The sequence below is a fragment of the Urocitellus parryii genome, chromosome 3 (assembly GCF_045843805.1).
Source record: "Urocitellus parryii isolate mUroPar1 chromosome 3, mUroPar1.hap1, whole genome shotgun sequence".
Classification (NCBI taxonomy): Eukaryota; Metazoa; Chordata; class Mammalia; order Rodentia; family Sciuridae; genus Urocitellus; species Urocitellus parryii.
Genome location: NC_135533.1, coordinates 87,893,601 through 87,910,650, shown reverse-complemented (window position 1 = coordinate 87,910,650; position 17,050 = coordinate 87,893,601).

Sequence of the window (17,050 nt, the reverse complement as noted above, 5' to 3'; positions counted from 1 at the left end):
GAGATAAGGAGTTGAGATCCCCAAATAAAAGTAGAGGTCAATGTGGATGAAGAGATTGAAGTTAGAGGTGCTTGGGCTTTGTAGGGCCCTTAACTGGAATATGTTGATGTCACCCAACATAATGGGGAATAGGTGAGGGAGTGGACAGAAAGCTGAGCGCCCAGGCAGGGAGCAGGAGGTTGGTAGATAGTGGGTGTTGACGTGAGCTGGAAGAGCCAAGAGCCTCGGTGAAGCTGGGTTTACCCAAGCCCAAGGAACAGCAGTCAGGAGCAGCCCAGGGATGGAAGGGCACTCAGACTAACAGGAGTTAGTGGGGAAATGGGTTCCTCTGGGAAGAGCCATCTTTAGTTAAGGCCAAATGGTTAAAATCATGTAGCATAAAATCATATATACATTAAATCACTTCCAGGGACACTGTACTCTTGGCTACAAATGATCTCTCTAGTTTGTTTCCACCCCAAATTATACCCTTCCAAATGGTCTGATGGAACTGAGAATGAGTTCCACAATGAGATGAAATGACATCAGGGTGCCCCAGTAATACAAAACCAATGTGTTGGTCAGCTTTTCATTGCTGTGACAATACACCTGAGAAAAGTTAAGGAGGCAAAAGTTATTATGTTTTCCCATTTCAGAGGGTTCAGTGTGGTTAACTGGCTTCCTTTTTTCTGAAACTGTAGTGAGGCAGTGCCAGGTTTCTGTTCTCTCGACTAAAAGGCTCAGGGGTCACTCTAGTTAAACTGGGCTAACTGGGCTGCACGAAATAACCACACAAGAGACACAAATACCTTTTTCTTTGGGGTTGCTGTGACGGCTCCTCTGACCTTAAGGATCCACAGAAAGAGAGAGAGAGAGAGAGAGAGAGAGAGAGAGAGAGAGAGCGCGCGCGCGCGTGCGCACACACACACACACACACACACACACCTTTTATTGAGGAGAAGCTATTCAAATGAGGCAAGGGGTCAGGTTTCAGGGGACTGAGTCTATCTTCATGATGTTCACTGTCAACAGGTTGACTGACACCTGGGTAGGCCACACCCAAGGGCACAGAAAGAGGAGGGGACACACACAAGGCACTTCCATGGAAGATTCTATCCTAAACAGGGCAAGGGGTTAGATTACAAAGGAACAGGTGAGCGCAGCTCCACCCATGGGGCTATAGCAAAACACACCCATTTCTGTGACTGAGTGCCTCAGCATCCAGCTGGGGAGTGTAACTCAGTCACCCATAAGGTTGGCCTCCCACAAGGTAGTATGTGATGGCAGAAGAATATGGTAGACTAGAGCTGTTCATCTCATAGTGGTCAGGAAGCCGAGAGAGAGACAAGATATAGGGCCCAAGGGCACAACCCCAAAGCCTACTCCCTTCAACTAGATCCCATCCCATACTATTTCCACCACGTCCCCATAGTCCATTCAGCTATGAATATACCAATGGATTAATCCACTGAAGAGTTTATAGCCTTCATGATCTCGTCACTTCAAGATCCCCATCTCCACATTACTGCATTCTAGGTCAAACCTTAGAGGCATGGGGGGATATTCCAGATGCAAAACAGCCACAAGATACCCCAACATTTCATAGAAATAATGAACCATTATGGAACTCCCAGTAGGAAATGAAGATTAAATTCACTTTCCATTTCAAGATAAAAAGAAAAATTCAGTTGAAAATTTCTTCCTGCCTCAATTTCTTATTCTGAGCCACAGGCCATCTTAGTATTTAGACAATGGAGAGGTTCTTTCAGCACTTTCATTGCAGGCTTTCTCCAATGGGCATCTATAATATTCTCAGGGCAGAGAAACTGAACTCAGCATTCACATTCTATCTCTTTAAAAAGTCCAGAATTCAAAAGGCACCCAAAGCATCACAATACTGATACCATGTCCATCACATTTAAAAACAAATCAATCTTCAGCCCCAGACCTCAAGAACCCACCAGGGAGGATCAGCACAACATCTGACAGAGACCCAGTAAAGAAGGGCGGCTGGAGGCAATCTCATTTCAGCCTCCAGACCTATGACAGGTAGCTCCACTGGCAGGAAGCCCATCCTGAGGTTAACTGGGGTACTGTCCATTTGACTGGAATATGTTGATGTCACCCAGTATAATGGGGAATGGATGAGGGAGTGACCAGGTTGTCTCTTGTCTCAGAAAGCTGTGCTGAGACTATGTCAGCTCCTTACCACATGGGGCCACTGTAATAATAGCAGCCCAGGGGCCAAGTTTCATTTGAGTTATCTCTCCATTCCACCATATTAAAAAAAAAAGAACAAAAAAGAAAAAAATCTCTTCATTCCCATTTCCTCTTCAAGCCCTAAGTTTCTGGAGCCTTCATGCTTCCTTGAGGGTGGGCTCTGCCTGGTAGTGTGGCCTCTTGGGTCCTTACTATAATGCCTCCATTGGGGGCCTCTGACTTTGAATTGCTCAGGCCTGTCAAACTAGTTTTAAGGGAAGTTTCTCCTTCAGGTGCTCATCCGCCAGCAGATCCCAGAGGCATTCCTCTCTCCTAGGCTCCTTCCTCAGGAGGGGTGGACCTCCAGGGCTCTATTTCCCTCTGCTGTTCTCTCTCCTTTCCAGAAGCTTCTAACAGTTTAACCCACACCTTAACTTGGTCATTTTCATTCTCTAGCACATATTTGCTGATGCGGAGTGGCTCTTTTCCTTATATTTTTCCCTTTGCTTTTTGGCCCATACATTATTTTTTTCTTATATCCTCTTCTAGATTTTATCCTTTGGAGTCTCCCATTGGTAGAGACATGAATTAGGGAGCTCTGCATTTTCGCTGAGCATCTTTTGTCTTTAAAAAGTGTTGTCCTATTCACCATCTGCACTAGATGACCTTAACCAGTTGGAGGGTGCCAAAATACTAGTGATACTGAAATCTCAGTCCTTGTCTGATCCAATAATGAGGACAAGGTTTTGAGAAAAGGAAAGTTTTATTGATTTGCTAGCAAAAGAGAAATAATATAGTGAAGTAAGCCCTCAAAGCCTGCATTTCTAACTGCTAAGGGGAATACAGGACTTTTAAAAGAAGATAAAATAACTGTTTTCCAATATCATTATGTATAATTAATTTTAACTTGAATTCTTTTAAAATATACTTTTAGTTGTAGATGGACACAATACCTTTGTTTTATTTTATATATATTGTTATGTGGTGCTGAGGATTGAACCCAGTGCCTCATACATGTGAGGCAAGCGCTCCACCACTGAGCCACAACCCTAGTCCCTCAACTTGTACTCTTGAGAGAGCCATTGCTTCAGTTTCTAGGTCCAGAGTTTCTTTATTCTTATGGTCAGGGAATTGTTGGCTTCTCTGCAGTTAGGGAGGGGAAGAAAAAGAGGAAGTGAAAAAATATATCAGTTTAATAATAAGCCACCAGTTGTCAAGCAGCAAGGTTTATATTTAAAGCATGAAGTGGACCCTTTACACCAGGAAGTAGCCTCCTGTGTTCGACTGGCTCCTCTATGACGCTGACACCAAGGCAAATGAGTGGCCAATATTATATTAGGGAAAGAATGTGGGAAAAAAAAAACAGGAAAACCACCAGACCACACAATAAGTGTGACCCTGAATGAAGGAGAGAGAGAGATATTGGGCTGGACACCCACCAGCCTAACACATGGTATAAGGAAGGTTCTATAAAGACACCAGGGCGTTCTTGAACCCAAATTGGCAAGCATGACCATTCCGGGGCCCCCAAATCTCTGTTGCACTCAGAAATAAGCTGGAACATCCTGTAGGAGGAGGTACACTTGGGCAAAAGTTCTATCTCCGGTCTGCTGGAGCAGCAGCAGGGAGCCCTGGATTGACAGGTCTCCCTGTAGTATGAGGACCCACATCTTCCATCCCATCAACACCTAACCAGGGTTGGCTTTAATTGTTTATTGTTGTTTTGTTTTGTTTTGCAGTACTGAGGATTGAGCCCAGAGGCTAGTGCATGCTTGGCAAGAGCGGCATCTCAAGACCACTGAGCGACATCTCCAGCCCTGTTTTTACTTTTTTTTTTTTTTTTTTTTTGAGACAGGGTCTCAACACATTGCTGAAGCTGGCCTCAAACTTGAAATCCTCCTGCCTCAGATCACGAGTAGTTGAAATTACAGCACCAGGCTCTTGTTCTTTCTTGACCCTTTGAGCTCTGGCCAATGGAACATGATTATATTTGATTCCTCCAGCACTTCCCAGCCTGGCTTATAAGAATGCCCAGCTGCCATCCTCCATGCTCTTTGCTTTTCTGCTAGTTGGATGCCCTAGGACAAGGCAACCTACAAGCCATATATATGGTAAAGATGTCAGAATCCAGGTGCCTAGATGCCCATGGGGAACAGAACATGCTGCCCCTCCCCTTTGAGATAAGCTCTTTGAACTGTTGACCTAACCTTTATTGCTTTTGAGCTTTTAGACATGTGGGGTATAATACTCTACTTACCTGCTGTACAGTCATGACCTTGTATGATGAAGATAGTAAGAGCCACAAAACCTGCATCTGGAATACAGGAGAAGCTAAAGATCATCTGGTTTGAAAAAAATCTGTTTGTACCTGACTTTCTAGGTGTATAGAGTTGGGCAAACCTGGATTCACCTTCCCCGCCAGGTGGGGAGTTATCCTTAGTGGGTGGACTGATTCTGCTTAGCCTTCTTTTGAGTCAGAATCTCCTGGCTTTCTGGTGTCTTTATTAGAAGTTAGGTGCCCAGCCCTTCTGTGCCCTTTCTTTCTCCAGTCTGTCCTCTAGCATAAGGTATGTGCTGTCTTCTGAGAAACCCAGCCCTGGTTTTCTTCCAGCCCATACCCGGGAGTGATGCTTCCCAGACCTTGGTGTTAGAGGAAAGGCAGCCCATTTCGAGCCCTTCTTCTGTTCTTTTGGCTTTAAACAGGGCCTTTCTCTGGCCCAGTCTCCCCATCTGTATCATCCTTAAGGAAAAAAGGGAAAGCAAAACACCTGATTGTCCCCTTTCTGTTCCCCAAAACCTAGCTACATTAAGGGAACAAGGAAAGCAAAGTTGGGCTGGAGTGTCCAGATACATATTATACTGAAGGACACTGGCTTTCTCTCATGCACACTGGGAACTAGGGCAAGCTAAAGTCATCTGTAGAACACTGCTCTTGCTTGTTCTCCAGGACAGATGCTCCTTGGATGCTGCTCAGACAAGCAAAATGAGCAAGCTAATGCTGATGACGTCACTGCTTCTGCAGCCTAACATGTAAAACCCCTCTGTCAGTGACAACTGGGGCAGAACTGAGGGTATTATATTATTCAGCTGGCCACCCCTGGATAAAAATGCTGTCAGGGAGAGGTGACATTTCTTAAGGGATGGAGGTGCTGACTGTTCGACTGGTCACCACTGGACCTTCCCTGTAAGCATTTCTTCATAAAGCCTTAGGCCTCATGTACCATCTTTGCATATTTTCTTTGGTCTCTCAGCAACCAATCCCACTACTCTGGGACAACCAGTCTCTGGACATGGTATCATTGGAACAAAGGGGAGCTGGACCTGCTGACCTTCTAGAAGGCCTCTTCCTGCTCTAGTTGCTCCTTGCAACTTAAGGAGACAAAACTCTGTGAGAAAGAGAACAGATTCCACTCTGTCCAGCAGAGGGGAGCAGCTAACCAGAAACCAGAACCTTCGCAAAGCCAGGTTTGTGAGGCAGGGCACGGCTCTGATTCAGAGGCCTTCAGTGCAGAAAACTTGCCCCTGAGCCAAAGAGTTCTAAGCAGAAGAGACCCTGCCCCTGGAGAGGGACCCCAGGGAAGTCCTCCACCCCTTTTCTACTCTCACCTGAGGCATCCCAAGCTCCCTCTTCTGCAGGAAGAAGGTGGGTCAGTCACTAAATATTACATATCATACTGAAATACACTGATTTTCTCTGGCCTTACCAGTTTGGAGGAAATTATTCAAGCTAGGAAAGCAAGAGAAACCAAATTAGACAAATAAACGAAAAGCTTCAAAAAGCAAGGTGTTATTCCTAGGTTGACAAGTCTCCAGCTCCATGGACTCAGACTCCCTGTTACCATTTGAACTGTGCCCCTCCCCCCCAAAAAAAGATAAGATTACCTCAGAGTGTGACCTTACTTGGGAATGTTTACCACAGATGTAATTAAGAAGAGGAGCACATAATGGAGTGGTGTGGGCCCCTGACCCAGTAGGCCTATTATTCTTTTTAAAAGAGAGAAATCTGGACACAAAGAGAGAGAAAGTGACCACCCATCCCACAAAGATGGGGTCTGAGTGGAGCAAGGCTGCCACAAGCCGGGAAATTCCTGGTCTACCAGAAACCAGAAGCACCATCCCTAGAGGTGTGAGGAGGAGCTGGCCCTGTGGCATTTGGATCTTGGACTTGCAGCTCCAGACTTGTGATTTGGTTGGTTTCTGTGGTTGAGCCACACCTTGCTACAGCAGCCCTAGGAGGTTACTAGGCTGTCTCCACTCTACCTCCCATAGCAGACTTGCTCAGGGCTGGTCCCCTGGGCAGCAGGTCTTGTTTGGATGGCACATTGTTTGTTGTTGCTGCTGTTGGTTTCATTTGTAATTTGCATGCCTTCAGCTTGGCCGCCCCAGTTCCCAGGGGCATTGGAGTTATGCTCCTCACTCCATACTGCTCTGGGTGGGTAGGGAGGGGGACTTCTCAGCCTCCTCCCAAACTCCTCCAGGATGAGCTGTTCCTTCCCTCCCTACAATTCTGGTTTACACAGAGCAAATCTGACCTAGAGAAAGTTCTTTGTGCTGGGTAAATCCTGCCTTCACAAGCTTTGGCCCACCAGTCTGGCCTAGTGGTCTAGGCCCAATGGAATTCCATGATGCCCTTTGCTTTAGATGTTTGCACATAGAGACTTTGGCTTATCTCATCTGATCTCCTGTCCTGGGAACTGTCTGGCCTTACCTCCCTCAGAATGTCCTCATTAATGTGATTTCCTGGTGGTCATTTGACCTGAATAAGCTGCAGTGTGTTAAGCTCTCCCACGTGGTTCAGAGACCAGGACTGGCCATGGTATACCTGGTGTACATTCTAACCAGAGTCAAGAAGGCAAGAGCATCACCTCCCTAGCTCTGAACTCAATATCTCTACTATTACCATTACAACTCCAGGAGAGCAATGAGGAAGATGAATTGTTTGACCACCAAGAACTCTTCCACAGGTGCCAGGGTACAGTGTGAGGATGATAAACTGCCTGCTGGAGGAAACAGTAGTATCAACCTCAAATCTTTTATATTTAAATTTGATCATGTGATCACCGTACACCCATGAAAAACACCCATGACTTCTATAACCTTCATGTCCAGCCGCGCTGTGGCCTACTCTCAGCCTCATGCTTGATGATTCAACCCCTAAACCATACCCTGATCTCAGTCCCTCTCACCTGAATTATACCCTCTGTCAGTGAGGGTTTTGGCAAACAAACAAGAGCCATTTCAGGTAAGTCCAGCTCCCGCAGGGCACTGATAGAAAGGCATCAGAAGGTCTCAGAGTCAGTGGAACCCTGGGGGCCAGGTTTGAGAATGCTCAGGCCCAGCAGAGCCCTGGATGGCCAAGAAGCAGAAGTAGTTAGGAACTGTGTTTGGTCCTGAGGAGCAGACACACGAAGAACAGAGCCCAAGAACAGCGTGTTCTGTTTTCCTCATCTAAAGACAAGCCTGACGTGGGGGAGTCCAGAGGGTGCAAGGCCTAATGGTGTCAGGCTTGAATTCTTTGAACTACTCCATGCTTCTCCCTCAGTTCAAGATGACCATGGACTGCTAGTCTCTAGCTCGTCTTTCAGGCATGAAGGGTGGGAATGAAGTAGCAGGGCCATCACTCCCTCTGCCCGAGGCCTGGGGGAAGCCCCTCTCCATTACTGCTTCTCTCCTCTTGTTGACCATTCTAGGTTATATTGTATGATGGTCAATTTTATATGTCAATGTGGCTGAGCAGATATTTTGTCATATAATCTGACCTTTGCTGTGAAGGTTTTTTAGATCAAATAGGCATTGAAAGCACTAGAGTTTGAGTAAAGCACATTACCCTTCACAATGTGGGCAGGCCTCAACCAGTCAGTTGAAGCCCTTAAGAAAAAGACTGACCTTCCTGAGGAGAGAATTTTGCCTGCCTTCAGACTCCAGCTGCAAGGTCAACTCTTCCCTCAGCCTCCAGCCTGCCAACCTGCCTTGCAGACCTCAGACTCCCACGCCTCCACAGTCACATGAGCAAATCCCTGAAAGCCTCCTTCTCGATTCCATTTCTCTAAAAACCCTGAAAAATACAAATGGGAAAAATGATTTTAGCTGAGTACATGGTTATCCCTCCCATTTTTTAAAAAAATCAGGGGTTCAAAGGAAAGGAAGGAAGGGGAAGGGATATTTGGTAGGTGTTTTAGTTTGCCTTTTCACTGTTGTGACTAAAAGGACCCAACCAGAACAACTGTAGAGGAGGAAAAGTTCATTTGAGGGCTCATGGTTTCAGAGGTCTTAGTCCATAGAAAGCCAGCTCCATTCCTCAGGGCTCAAGGTGAAGCAGAACATCATGGAGGAAGAGTGTGGCAAAGGGCAGCAGCTCACATGTTGATCAGAAAGTGGAGAGAGAGAGAGAGACTCCATTTGCCAGGTACAAATATATACCCCATAGCTACACCCCCAATGAACTGCTTCCTCCAGCCACACCCCACCTGCCTCCAGTTACCACTCAGTTAATCCCATCAGGGATTGATTCACTGATTAGGTTAAGGCTATAGCCCAGTCGTTTCTCCTCCAAACCTTCTTGCATTGTCTGTCATATTTAAGTACTATTTTCTACCAATTCTAGAAGTTCTGTTCCCGTTTTCCTGAAGTCCCTTTCCCATTGGTGTGTGGTGCAAGACGAGGCACATTTTTTCCAGGTGTTTAGGGGAAGCGGGGACACTGCTGATCATGGCCAGGTCCCTTTTCCAAAGCACTGAATCTCCAGTCCACATAGCTTAACAGAGCACAAAGTGGCAGAGGGTGAGGACAGCCGACACCGTCAACACAGCCTCAGTTCCTCAATTGTGGCTTGCAATGGCCTGCTTGCCTGAAATGAAGGCTAGTTTGCTTTTAGACAGTGTTTCTGTGTCAGAACTTCTTCTCAGAATTTCTCAGGAGATGCATGTTTTTCTGAATCCTGAGTCTCAAGAAAAGAATCACTTCAGATATCAGGAAAATGGGGGAAAGCACTAAAATTCTGCAGAAATTCAAGTTTAACAATAAACCTAGAGACATTATGGAAGGAATTCACTGATGTCAAGTGGAAGCAAAAGCACGAAATAGTGGTACTTAGATAAGCTAAGTCCAAGGCTAAGAACATCTGGGAACACACTGTGAGTGGAAAAGCCACTTTTACGTCCTCATAAGCCAGTCTGGCTTGTGGGACTGCACATTCTAAGTGTGTTCTTGGCCCTGACAGTTGCTAACAGTGAATCTTCTTACAAATATGAAAACTATTAATGAGTTTATGTGCACAGTATATCTTATACAAATACTATAAGTGGCATTATTTTGGAAGCGAAATAAGTCCTTAAACTGGCAATTTGACACCTCATTCCATGTGATGGTTGACCTTTCCAAGAGGCCCCAATGTTATATTATCCTAATACTATCCGATAATGCTCACTGGAGCTTTTCACTCTTGGAATCTTTACTATAGGTAACAGTTTTTGTAAAGCACACAGAATATTTTTTTTGAAAGATAAGAAAGTACATGAAGAAAGATTTATCTAAATTAGAATTTCAGGATTTCGCAGGGTTCCCTGATTTTTTATTTCTTGTTCCCAATTCCCAAAGATTGAAAACACTGTATCAAGGGTCAGAGAGGACCAGGGGTTGTCTTTTCATTCATTCAACAATTATTTATTGAGCAACTTCCTATTTTTCAGGCACTGAGTCACTTTGAGACCATTGTAGTGAATAAGTCAAAGTGACTACCTTAGGGAATTTATGTTTCAGAGGAGAGAGAGACAAACAAAAATGTTTAACACAATCTAATGTCACAAAATGATAAATCCAATTTAAAAAGTGAAGCAGAGTCAGGTTAGAGTGGCAGGTGTTGATTGGGGACAGCAGCTGAAGGCCCAGCTGAAGAGCAGAGAGATGAATGTAGTTAAGTACTTGAGCCAAAAGAAGCTCAAGGAAAGACTCTTCCATGAGGAGAGTCCAGAGTATCTGGAATGTGGTAGGTGAGGGGGGAAGTCATGGAAAATGAGGGTGGAGGACAGCAGGGGGCAGAACTGTAGAACTTGGTGAGTCACACGAGGCTCTTGGGTTTTCCTGTGTGTTTGGCTGGAGAGGAGATTGTGGTGAGTGGGGACAGTGTGGAGGCAGGGAGGCCACTTACGGGACTGCTGTGTAGCTCAGGCCAGAGATGATGGTCATTCAGACCCTGGTGATATTGGAAAGGCAGGTGGAAAGTGGCCCAGTTAGAGACAACAGAAATCACTGAGAAACTATGTGGAAGAAAGAGGCCTCAAGAATGGCTTCTATTATAAGGCCAAAAGGCAAATGATAGAGCCACTTCCATGGAGGGACAGACTGCAGGGAAAACATACAGGGGAGAAAAATCAGTGGTTTGGCTATGACCACACTAGGTTTGAGATGTCTGTTAAATGTCCAGGTGAAGGTTGGGGTGTATGGGTCTGAAGCTCAGGGAAGACCTCAGATTCTGAGGCTCAGATGTGAGAATCTGCAGCTTATGCATTAAAGCCAAGGGCATGATTGAAGTTGCTATGAGAAAAAGTGAGGATAGAGGAGAAGAGGAGGGGGGGGGGAGGGAGGAAAAAGGGATGGGGTTCAGGTAACAAGATCTGGAACAATCCAACATTTGATTATGTCAAGAAAAGAATTCAGCCCAAAGACTGAGGAGTATGGGGGGAAGAGAAACCCAGGAGAGGTGCCGTACAGAATGTCAAGTGCAGAAAATGGTTCAAGAGGGAGGGAACGATCTGTCACCTTTGTTACCCATGCTGAAACTGAGAAAGACAAAGGCTGGGAATAGAGCCACACAGCTGGCAGTTCTGAGACTGTTGGTTATCTTGACAAGATGATTTCAGTGGGGCGTGAGGAGCAGGCCCTGACTGGATGAGGTCAAAAGAAAGTGGGGGACATGGGGGTCCTGCCAAGGAGGCTGATAGTGTGAGTCAAATACAAAATCTTTTTTTAATGAGCCTTTTCATATTTTATTGACACAGATACAATGCATTTCCTCGAACAGTATTTTATATTTTATCTGCCGTGATTTTTCCCCCACACATTTGTGTTCTTTTATTTTTTAAAAAATCAAATTTAGAACTAGAAGTATAGCTGGTGGCAGAACACTTGTCTAGCATGCATGAAGGCCAGAGTGTCATGCCACCACAGCCAAAAAAAAAAAAAAAAAACAATTAAAAATTAAAAAATTAAAAATTGGGGAAGTTTTCTAATTCTAGTGGTTATCTTGCATGGATGTATTTTTTTAAAATTTTTTTAGATGTAGTTGGACACAATACCTTTACTTTATTTATTTATTTTTATGTGGTGCTGAGGATCGAACCCAGTACCTTGCATGTCCTAGGTGAGTGCTCTACCGCTGAGCCCCAGCCCCAGCCCTAGATGTATTTTTTTTTATGCTTTTACTCCTGTTATCTTATTTAAGCTTTTACTATTTGGTTTGTAAATACTTTCCCTTGTGTCTTTCTTTTTTTTTAATATTTATTTTTCAGTTATCGGAGGACACAACATCTTTGTTTGTATGTGGTGCTGAGGATCGAACCCGGGCCGCACGCATGCCAGGCAAGCATGCTACCGCTTGAGCCATATCCCCAGCCCCTCCCTTGTGTCTTTCTTAAGCCTGTACAACCACAGTCAAAGAACCCTGTTCTTTGCCCTTCCCTTTTCCATTTTTAGTTGTGATTTTTTTTTTTTTTTAAATCAGGCAGTGCTCATTTCTCTAGTATAAAGATCAGAATATTTTTTTTTTCTTCACAGGACAAGTGTTGTGTTTGGATTTGGAATGTCACCAAAAGTCATGTACCTAAAGGCTTCGTCCCCACTGCAGCAATGCCCAAAGGTGGGACTTTGGGGAAGTGGTTGGACAATGAGAGCCCTGACCTCATCAGTGGATTAACCAGCTTAATGGCCTCCCTGGAGGTGGGAGATTGTTGAAGGAAGATTATTGGAGGTGTGCCCTGGAAGGGAATATCTTGTCCCTGGCTCCTCCCTTTCTCCCTCCCTTTCTCCTTCCTAGCAGCCAGGAGCTGACAGCTTTTTTCCACTGTGACCTTCTGCCATGTCGATCTGTCTCATCTTCAGGCCCAGAACAATGGGACCAGCCAAATATGCACTGAAACCTCTAAAGCTATGGGCCAAAATAAATACTTCCTCTTCCAAATTGCCTGTGTCTGATATTTTTAGTCATAGTGACGAAAAGCTGATGAATACAGCCAGCTAAAAAATACTTCCAGCATAGCAGGTACAGTGTCAGTTACAGGTCTAGTGTCGCAGAGCCTAAGCAGCCATGAGGAGTATAGAAGAGTATGGGGATGGGCTATAGTTTGGATCTTGAATGTCCCTGACATTAGGTGTTAAAGGCATGGTCCCCAGTTGGTAGGGAGACTGTGGGAACTTTAAGAGATGGGGCCTAGTTGGAAGAAGGGAGTCCACTGGGGGCATGTCCTTGAAGAGACCCCTTCCTCTCCTCTCTCTCTCTCTCTCTCTCTCTCTCTCTCTCTCTCTCTCTTTCTCTCCTTCCCAGTCATCACGAGGTCAACAATTCTCCTCCAGTATGTGCTCCTGCCATGATTTACTGTGCTGCCACAGGCCCAAAGGCAACAGAGCCAAGTGACCATGGACTGAAACCTCCAAAACTGCAGGCCAAAATGAAGCTTTATTTCCACTGCCAATCAGCTTTTAAGTTAATCATCTCAGATACTTTGTCCCAGTGACCAAAAACTCATTAACAGAGGATGGCTGTGTTCCAGTAAAATTTTACTTACAAAAACAAGCAGGGTGCCAGATTTGGTCCACAGGCTATGATTTGCAAACTCTCAGGATGACAGAAGGCCAGGGGATGGAAAGGACCATGCAAGAGAGGAGAGGAAAATTGGCAAGAGAGCTTAGGGGACCCTGACAAAAGAAGAGCCCTTGAAGTCCTCCAGGGATGGAAACAAGATTTCATTAATGTCTTTTCATAGTTCACCTGTCAGGAAGAATAGGGTAGAATTGTCCGTGCAGGACTTGGGGAGTAGCTCAGTGGCAGAGCATTTGCTTAGCATGGGCAAGGACCTAGGTTCAACCCCAGCATCACAGAAAAGAAAGGTTTGTGTAGCTAGAAAGGTGTCTCTGTCATCTCAGGGTTGGCCTGCATCCATGCTGCTTGGTTCAGCAGATGCTGCTGGCCAGATGCCAGCGTGTGGTTAGCTGAATGTGATTTGCTCATCCTGAAAACAGCAGGTATAGACAGCACTCTCTCAGTGCCATGGCAACCAGATCAAGGTTTTCTATAAGAGGTGGATCAGATCAGCCAGTGCATCCCTCCAGGCACTGATCCCACAGTGTGCACGGAGCTCTTTTCAGAGCCAGACCCTGAGCCAAGTGCTTGGAATACAAAGAAGCATCAACTCAAGTCCCTGTTTTTCAGGAGGAGACAGACATGTGCAGCAAATGGTGCAATACTTGATTAGATACTTGATGCCATGAAAGGGTGCCCGGGGAGCTGAGAGTGGGCCCCTTCTCTTAGGGAGTGAGGAACTGGCCCCTTGGGCTTCTCTGAAAAGCTGAGATGAGCTGAATTTTGGAGAATCAGCCAGAGTTGATCAAGAGGATGAATTGTGGGTGGGAGTGAGAAAACAGAAGCTTGAACACTGACAGCTTTGGTGAAGGGCAAGTGTGGCCAGAGTGTGGGGTCTCCAGAGTGTGGGAGATAGGCACAGAGAGGCACCAGCCAGGTCATGTTGACACTGACTTCGTGGGGCTGGTGCAGCCTACTGACCACTCCAGTAGTCAGTAGCCCACTGCTACCTCTCCTTTCTTTAAAAAAATCCTGATCTCACGAGGCCACTGTCTCCTGAGGTTTCTTCTGCACTTGTGCCTACTTTTCCTCACTCTTCTCATTTATGCTGTCACTTCCTTAGATTCTAGTCTCCTCTTCATGATTCACTCTGCTTAGGTTTGTAGGAACCCCACATTTCTCTTTTCCATCTCCCTTGGTCTTTGCACCTTCTTCTTCCACAAGATGGGCACCCTCTGTGTGTCTGAGAATGTGGCCTCCAGAATCCCAGTGTGGCAATCCCTGTGGAAATATTTACCTCATAGCCATCTATCAATCCTAGGGACAGACTTGATTGCCAGTGGTTGGTCATGTGCCTACCCAGAGACCCATCACTGTGACCTGAGTGACAGGGCAATATGATTTATGAGGCAGGAAATAAGATTGCATGATTGGCCCCATCAAAGGCACAAAGAAAGGAGAGGCACTTCCCAAAGACAGGAGGATCCAGAGGAAGCAAGAACTATATAACAGAAACAATGAAGAACTCATGACAGATGGATAACCAATCAGGGGAAAGAGAATTCTAAAGAATGCATAAGCATACCTGCAATCCCAGAAACTTGGGAAGCTGAGGTAGGAGGATGGCAAGTTCAAAGCCAGGCTCTGCAACTTAGCAAGGCCCTAAGCAACTTAATGAGACCCTGTCTCTAAATAAAAAATAAAAAGGTCTGGGGATGTGGCTCAGTGGTTAAGTGCCCTGAGTTGAATCCCTGGCACCCCCCCAAAAAAAATCACAAAGAAATGAGTGGATAAAATAAAATGTGATACTACTATGGAATATTACTCATAAAAGAATGAAATTCTGATATATGCTATTATATGGATGAAACTTAAAAACATATGTTAAGTGAAGTAAGTCAGACACCCAAGTGTAAATAGCATGTGATTTCACTCATATGAAGTACCTAGAGTGCCCAGCAAAAGTAGAATAGGGATTCCCAGGGGCTGGTAAGAGAGGAGAATGGAAAGTTACCAAATAATGGATATGGAATTTCTCTTTGGGATGAAGGAAAAGTTCTAGAAATAGTGGTGATGACTGCACAACATTGCAAATGTTCTTAAGGCTGCTGGATTGTGCACTTAAAATAAATAATGTTAAATTTTATGTCATAATGTTTTTACCATAATAAAAATATACAGGACTAGGGGACATAGGTCGCAGACACAGTTAGGGCAGAAGCAGAGCACCCAAGGAAGAAACCAGTTGGGAAAAGGCCCTCTCCAAGGATGAGATTCAGACTCCACAGAAAAGGTATGGCTGTAGCCCACAGAGAAGTCGGTGGAGGTACAGAGGCCCGGTAGCATCAGCATACCCGTCCACAGGGGTGCTGACCACACTCACTAAGAAGCAGCTCTGAGAAGAGCCAGTGGCACTCCCTAGGACTTCACCCACAGCGTGCTACGGAGACTCACTGGGAAGCCACTGGGGCTTCAGTAAACCTTGGCAGAAGCCTACTATGAGGACACTGCTAAATTTGCTGGAGAGTTGGCTAAAGTGCTGGCTGAACTCCCTAGGTATGTTGCTGATCCCACTGAGGGAGGAGCACCCCTGGGTGTTCCATGTGCCAATCAAATGCTGCAGGAAACAAGGAAAGGCACACCAGACAGAAAGGGAAGCCCTGTCCCTCAAGCACCCTCCAGTGACAGCACTAAACATGGTAACAGTGCTTACTGTCCTGCCCAGTGGCAAAGAAACATCTGAGCCCCATTCCAGTATCACAAAACTATTCAAGGCGGACTGGATTTGGAATTCAGAGACAATGAGTTGATAACTGTCACAGTCCACCCCTTGGCTACTCTACTTGCATTTGACCATTCTACACAGATCTGAGCTTCTGTACAACAAAAAAAACAAGTCTTCCATGCTTTCTACAGGTGAAAGTATTCTTGCCCTTTCCCCCAAATGAAACAACACACAGTCCCAAGAGCTATTGTATCCTAATCTCCAATTATATTAATTACTCCTCAAATTTGATAACAGTTCCACTAAATATTCTTTTATCCAAAGATTAAATCATAAAGTGAACTTCCAACAAGTTGTATATAAACTAATAAAAGAAAGAAAGAGAGACAATTTTGGCATTTTCCCATAATCCCTCTATCAGTCTCGGGGAAGATTCTGATTGGCTTGGGTCATGCATGTTAGAATTTTCAAAAGATCTGAGATTTCACCCACCTTACAATTTAATAAATTAGTCTGTTAATATTTTCATGGATGTGCATGGGAAATATGAGTCTGGGTCAGAAACAAAGGTTTTTATTATTCATGACATAGACAGATGAGGGAGGCTGTTGGTCTGTGTTGGTTCCCCCACCCTTCCAAGTCCCATGGGAGAGGTGGAGAGGCTCAGGAAGATGCTGGACATGCATGGTGTTTGTGTTGCAGTGAAGGAACACTGAACCCAGGCACACATCATTTAATGGTAAGCAAGTTTGCTCTTCCTCTGGGCAGGGGGATATTGCTTTACCATGGTTGTCCATTGCAATTACTGTTCCTATGAATTCTAGGTACTTTATATGAGTGAAATCACATACTATTTACACTTTTGTGTCTGACTGATTTCACTTAATGAGATTTTTTAAAAGTTTCATCCATATAGTAGCATGTATCAAAATTTCATTCCTTTTTATTAGTAATATACCATAGTATACAGTACCACATTGTTTTTGCCCAGGCAAATAGCAGGGCCTTGTATTCTTGTTATCCCCAAGCATTACAATCATGGCCCATGGTGGACTGCCTTCACAAAAATCCATCATGAGCCCTGCCTGAGAGATTCTTGGCCAAATATAAAATTTCCCATGTCAGCCACTCAGATTAATCTGACCAACAGAGGCTGGAACCAAATCGGATTCCTACAGCACTTGAAATTAAGGCTACTAATAGCAGGACTTCACAACACAGTAAGGCTGATTTTCAGTACTTATCTCACCCATGTCTTTCAGGGTCCCAGGTTCAGACAACTGTGAATAAGTCCCTGAGGAGACTAATAGTTCTTATTTCAGACAGTCACAATGCCATCTAATGCCACTTTAGTG